Genomic DNA, 6,309 nt, shown 5'->3' with positions numbered 1-6,309 from the left:
ATTTATAGAAAATTGGGACAGCGAAGCTCACTCAAGCGAAGACTCTCTCGCTCGAGCGAGGAACTAATCTCGCTTGTTTTCCTTAAGTGGCTTCGCTTGAGCCACGCTACCTGTGCTCAAGCGTACATTCATCCTTCTCAGGTTTTTTACAGACGCAGCCTTCGCTCGAGCGAGGACTCCTTCGCTCGAGCGAGCAAGACAAAAAACTTAGAAAAAATACAACTCGATAAAACCATGTTTGTCCATGGGATTGACAAGACTAAGGGACCTAACACTTACAAATTTACCCTTCAATACAATCTGACTAAACTAATTATAAAAACAAATCAAACACAATAAAATAATCAAACACATTTGATTTAGAAAATTAGTAGTAAGATAAGACAAAAATAAAATAATAAAATCAAAACAACTAAGATCAATTAGTAAGAATGAGTTTTATCAAAAAAGGTATTGCCAAAACATAAGTCATTAATTTCTTTAGGATCAAAATCCTAACAATCTCCCCCTTTGTCAATACCGGGACAAAACTTTATAAATTATTCATGCACAAGATTCAAGCAACAAAGACCAAAAATGAATAAGTATAAAATCACAATTTCGTCTTTAGAACGGGATTGCCAACTTGCATTGCGATGCACACAATTAGGATTGAAAATCCTAACAGTGTCAACTAAAGATTGGTTGACCGTTAAAGATCATATGTACGGTTTGGCCATATATATCTCATGTTTCTGTGTGTTCCACATCATTTGTTTTTGAAGTGATGGAAATCAGACCATCCATGTTTATGTAGTGTCATCAGTGATTTAACTCTTTTACAAATTTCATTATTTATTGTTTATTTTTTTCAATTGGTACAAGACAATTTAGAAATTTTACTCCTTTACAAACTCGTTGGTGATTTTTTTATTTAATTATTGATAACATTTGTGCTTATAGATAAATACATGCACAAAAATATTTATAAGTTGGTGAAAATACATTATGTTGTAATTTGAATTTTCCATTTTTAAAGGACACCTGATAAAATATCTAGTACCGAGAATTTTTAGTTGAGTTGAGTTGAATGTATGGAAACAACGGAAACTAGATCTTTCAAAGTAATTTCACATTTTATCTCTTCAACATTTGGCAGAAGTAACAAGATCTCTAAGAGAAATACCACCAGCTCACTTCATTTTCGAGATCGAGTCATTCTCACAACTCTCACAACTATTGTCAGATGCTGAAGTTCAAAATTATGAATCAGACATTTTTGAAGCCAGTGGCTACAAATGGTTGAGTTTGTATACTATTTACTTATGTTTTTTTTTTTTTTTTTTCCCTCCTTTCCTGTTGAGATACATACCCATAATCTGATTCTTATAGTTCTTTTGTGTTCAACTTGAAGGAAATTATCTTTCTACCCAAATGATGATAGAAAAAGAAAAGGGGAAGGACACATCTCTTTGTACTTGGTAATTGCAGAAACTAGTAATTTGCCTCTTGGTTGGGAGGTCAATGTGAACTTCAAACTGTTTGTGTATGATCAAATTCAAGACAAGTACGTGACCATCCAAGGTGGGTAGGTTTTTTAGTAACCAATCAGTTTCCTTTATGATTGTTTGAGGTTTTTAAATTTTCATCCTCATGCATATTTTGCATACATTACACTTAAATTTTCTTCTTTATTTCAATGCTCCGATGCCAATGGGAAGGTAAAACACTTTCACGAGATGAAAACAGAGTGGGGTTTAGCCCAATTACTCCCGCTCAGTACTTTCAATGATGCTGATAACGGATACCTCATCTGCGACACATGTGTTTTTGGAGCAGAAGTTTGTGTTATAAATTATACTAGCAGAGGACAGTCTATAAACATACTGAAGGAACGTAACAATACTTACACCTGGAAGATTGATAATTTTTCATCTCTAGATGGTGAAATTCATTACTCTGATGTCTTCACTTTTGGAAATCTAAAGTGGTATGCAATGTTTGAGTTTGCTCTCAATTACTATATGCAAATTGAAAATTTGACAATGTACTGCTTTTTATGCCTTCCTCTAACAAAACCAGGAATTTACGGCTATATCCCAAAGGAAATTTAACTGCAAAGGATAAATGCCTGTCCCTCTTTTTAGGTTTAGATGATTTGAAAACCTTTCCTTCTGTACGGAAAACATATGCAAAATTCAAGATGCACATGAGGAACCAATACCATGGCAAGCATATGGAAATTGAAGGTGATATTATGTTTTCTTCTATTTTTTGTTCATATCTTAGGTGCCACTGTCAACATGAGCATAAAATTACCCTTCTTTTCCCTCTAAAAATCCAACAAATGAAAATAACCTTTAGGTGTAAAATAAGTATGAATACAGTCCGAAGAAATCATATCCGTGGGACACTGCTTGTCTCATTTGCAAATTATGAAGAGCTTTTCATTTATGTAGATCTTTTGGGTAGTTAAATAACAATTGTCCAATTCTCTTGCAGGTTACAATTGTTTTACTTCAAGCTCCATGGCCTGGGGTCCATCTTCATTCTTGTCGTTAACTGACCTCCATGATGCTTCTAACAGCTTCCTTGTGAATGATACTTTAATTGTTGAAGCCAAAGTTAGCGTCTTATCCACAGGGCAGAATTTCTCCGTGTAAATATGCGTGAGGCTTTTGTCCCAGTAATACAAGGAAGTTAGTAGTATCCTTGTCCTTTTAATCTGTTAATATCATCTTGTGCATGGAAACAAACTTATGAGTTAGAGACTTTTACGCTATGTAAGACTTCTTATCATGTGCGAGTTGTTTTTTAACTGTTTGTGATTCTTGACTGTAACTTGTTTACATTGAATTAAAATCATGGAGATAGTCAAAATATCCAACTCCATTTGAGAAATATACTTCTAGCAGTTGCGAATGGTGATATTGTCATCAAAGTTAATATTGACTTTGACACAAAATTAGCTATTGTACATGATTTATATTTCAAGGATCACGACACAAGTGAGTTATTAGTTCATGTGTTTAAATGATTATTATAGATTACTGAAGGCAAATCAAATAGACTGACAGCATTCTTAGGGAAGCAAAACATTGTTGTACTGTTCTATTTTTTTTTTTTTTTTTTCTTTCTAGGGTTTTAACAATGTTCATTATAATATTCCAGTGAAACAATGATTAAACCAAGTTAACACAATCCATATCCACCCAAACTCTATTTTGAATTTTCCTATAGTAGGGTGAGCATGATTCGGTCGGTTTGGTTTTAGAATATTCCAAATAATAGCAGTGACTAAACTATTATTTATAATTTCATGAAATTTGAATCCAAACTAAATCATAAAAATATTGAAATCACATGAGACCAAACTAGTAATGCCGTTAGATTTAGTTTGGAATCACGATTCTAAAAACTTATCATCATTCAATGATCACAATCTACTAAAACATCAAATAATATGTCTTCAATTTTTAAAGTAAGAATTGTTTAAAAAATTTAAGAACTAGGGTTATCACTCTACAGGAATTGCAGTTTTTTTTATTATTATTTTACTCGGCCCTATTTTATACTTGAATGAATTCCAGAAACCATTATTATAAATACACTCAGTCTAGAAGTCCAAATATAAAATTTTTGGAATGATTATCCCAAATTTTATTTTTTTTTAGGCCATAAGACAACAATATTTTGAAAGACCATAATACAAACACCAATCTATTCACCTGTCTACCTATCTGTTCATATTACCACCGGCCTCTAACGTTGATGAATTTTTCAGCCACTTTTTTGTAAATATTCCAGTGATGATGAGTTTTCCAGCAATGCGCCGGCTAGTGTTTGGCAGTCGACAATGGTAAGTGATGATAATAGTGTGTGAGAGTGTAACAATACAAGGTTAAAATAAAATAAAAAATGCATCAAAACAATAATTTTTACTTCTTACTAATTTATTTCATTAAGCATGTCTTTAATGCCAAAACAGAGAAGTCACAAAATTTATGTCATATATGCCCAATGAAAGGTGGATTCATCACCAATCTTTTTTTGTCAAATGCCAAAAAAATTACTAGAAAAATCAATTTCCAAAATAGGCTTTGGTAGATGTTTTGAAAAAGATTTCAACCGACTTTAATGATTTTTTAAAATAGTTTAATCAATTTTTGTTACTTTTTTTGATCCACTTAATCTTGATAAAATTTGTAAAAAAAAAAAAATTAAAAATTCATTGAATATCTATACTATATATTAAGCAAAATGGGGTTTTTAACCCCAACCTTGTGAGAGTTCCAATCTCCCAATCTAAATTTTCTGATTTTTTGATTTAAAAAAAAAATCTTAGCATTTATTAACATCTCCCAACTCCCAAATCTTACCCTCATAATAACACTTTAATGCATTAAGAACAAGTTTAAAAAAAATTCTTTGAAATCCAACATATATGAATTCCTTGAAAAGTCCCAACACATATGATTATTATCCCTCATAATAACACTTTAATGCATTAAGAACAAACACAAAAAAAAATTCTTGAAAAGTCCAACACATATGATTATTATCAAAATATTAAACTTTAATATAATATAATAAAAAAAACACATTTAATTTCTTGAAAAGTCCAACACATATGATTATTATTAAAATATTAAACTTTAATATAATATAAAAAAGGGAAAAAAATAAGACATTTTAAAAAAATATATATTTAAAAATCACAATTCACATTAAACACAATGAAATAGGAGGGCATTCATGTCTACACGTTTTTTTTATAAAATCTCCTCCATTATAATAAGATAGTATTTTATTTCTCTCATCTTATAATTTATATAAAAAAAAATTGAAATCCAATATATATAAATTCATTGAAAAGTCCCAACACATATGATTATTATCTCTCATAATAACACTTTAATGCATTAAGAACAAACATAAAAAAAAAAATCTTGAAAAGTCCAACACATATGATTATTATCAAAATATTAAACTTTAATATAATATAATTAAAAAAACACATTTAATTTCTTGAAAAGTCCAACACATGATTATTATCAAAATATTAAACTTTAATATAATATAAAAAAGGAAAAAAAAAATAAGACATTTAAAAAAAAATTAAAAATCACAATTCACAATTCACATATATAAATAATTGTAAACACAATAAAATAGGAGGGCATTCATGTCTACACGTTTCTTTTTTTTAGAAGATCTCCTCCATTATAATAAGATAGCACTTTATTTCTCTCATCTTATAATCTATATAAAAAAATTCTTTGAAATCCAACATATATAAATTCATTGAAAAGTCCAAACACATATGATTATTATCCCTCATAATAACACTTTAATGCATTAAGAACAAATATAAAAAAAAATTCTTGAAAAGTCCAACACATATGATTGTTATCAAAATATTAAACTTTAATATAATATAATTAAAAAAAAACACATTTAATTCCTTGAAAAGTCCAACACATATAATTATTATCAAAATATTAAACTTTAATATAATATAAAAAAGGAAAAAAATAAGACATTTAAAAAAAAGCATTCAAAAATCACAATTCACATATATAAATAATTGTAAACACAATAAAATAGAAGAGCATTCATGTCTACACGTTTTTTTTGTAAAATCTCCTCAATTATAATAAGATAGCACTTTATTTCTCTCATCTTATAATCTATATATATATATATATATATTATATTATATATTCTCTATACTATATATTAAGCAAAAGAGGGTTTTTAACTCCAAGCCTTGTGCGAGTTTCAATCTCCCAATCTAATTTTCTTGATTTTTTTATTTAAAAAAAAAAAAAAAAACTTAGCATTTATTAACTTCTCCCAACTATCAAGTTTTACCCTCATAATAACACTTTAATGCATTAAGAACAAATACAAAAAAAATTCTTTGAAATCCAACACATATGAATTCTTTGAAAAGTCCTAACAGATATAATTATTATCCCTCATAATAACACTTTAATGCATTAAGAACAAGCATAAAAAAAATTTCTTGAAAAGTCCAACACATATGATTATTATCAAAATATTAAACTTTAATATAATATAATAAAAAAAAGAAGACATTTAATTTCTTAAAAAGTCTAACACATATGATTATTATCAAAATATTAAACTTTAATATAATATAAAAAAGGGAAAAAAGAAGACATTTAAAAAAAAGATATTTAAAAATCGCAATTCACATATATAGATAATTGTAAATATATTAAGAAAAATGGGGTTTCTAAACCCCAAGCCTTGTGGGAGCTCCAATCTTTCAATCTTAATTTTCTAAATTTTTGATTTTAAAAA

General features: G+C 28.5%; 1 pseudogene; it reads left to right on the top strand.

The window, feature by feature from the left end:
- The first annotated feature begins 431 nt into the window (after positions 1 to 431).
- On the top strand, positions 432 to 2,642 carry LOC114259874 (uncharacterized; annotated as a pseudogene).
- Positions 2,643 to 6,309: the final 3,667 nt, after the last annotated feature.

This window comes from Camellia sinensis, chromosome 13 (genome assembly GCF_055761805.1).
Source record: "Camellia sinensis isolate YWXY chromosome 13, ASM5576180v1, whole genome shotgun sequence".
NCBI classification, from domain to species: domain Eukaryota; kingdom Viridiplantae; phylum Streptophyta; class Magnoliopsida; order Ericales; family Theaceae; genus Camellia; species Camellia sinensis.
The sequence above is the reverse complement of the archived record's forward strand: the minus strand, read 5'-3'. Positions and strand labels throughout refer to the sequence as shown.